The following is a 307-nucleotide window of genomic DNA, read 5'->3' as shown; positions in this document are numbered from 1 at the left end:
GTTTCAGACGGTCCCATAAGACCCGTTTTTCCCAGTTTTGCAAGGTAGTGGTTGGTCCTTTCTTCATCTTCCCATAATTTCCGAGAAATCAGAAGAGGTGCTTTAAAAATCAGATCTGTATTAGTGAATCTTTGCAGCAGTGAATTACTTCGCACACAGATTCAATGGGGTAAAAGCCTTTGAACTTTATCCCAGTCACAGAAATAATCATGAGTTGTTCAATGTTTGACAGTTATTATCTGTGTGGGAGACTTCGATAAGCCAGGGCACCAGTCCTGGAAGTGCGCTTGTGATGGTTGCCCTCTCC

The sequence above is a fragment of the Buceros rhinoceros genome, unplaced genomic scaffold, assembly GCF_000710305.1.
Source record: "Buceros rhinoceros silvestris isolate BGI_N320 unplaced genomic scaffold, ASM71030v1 scaffold5172, whole genome shotgun sequence".
Lineage (NCBI taxonomy): Eukaryota > Metazoa > Chordata > Aves > Bucerotiformes > Bucerotidae > Buceros > Buceros rhinoceros.
This window is presented reverse-complemented; position numbering follows the sequence as displayed.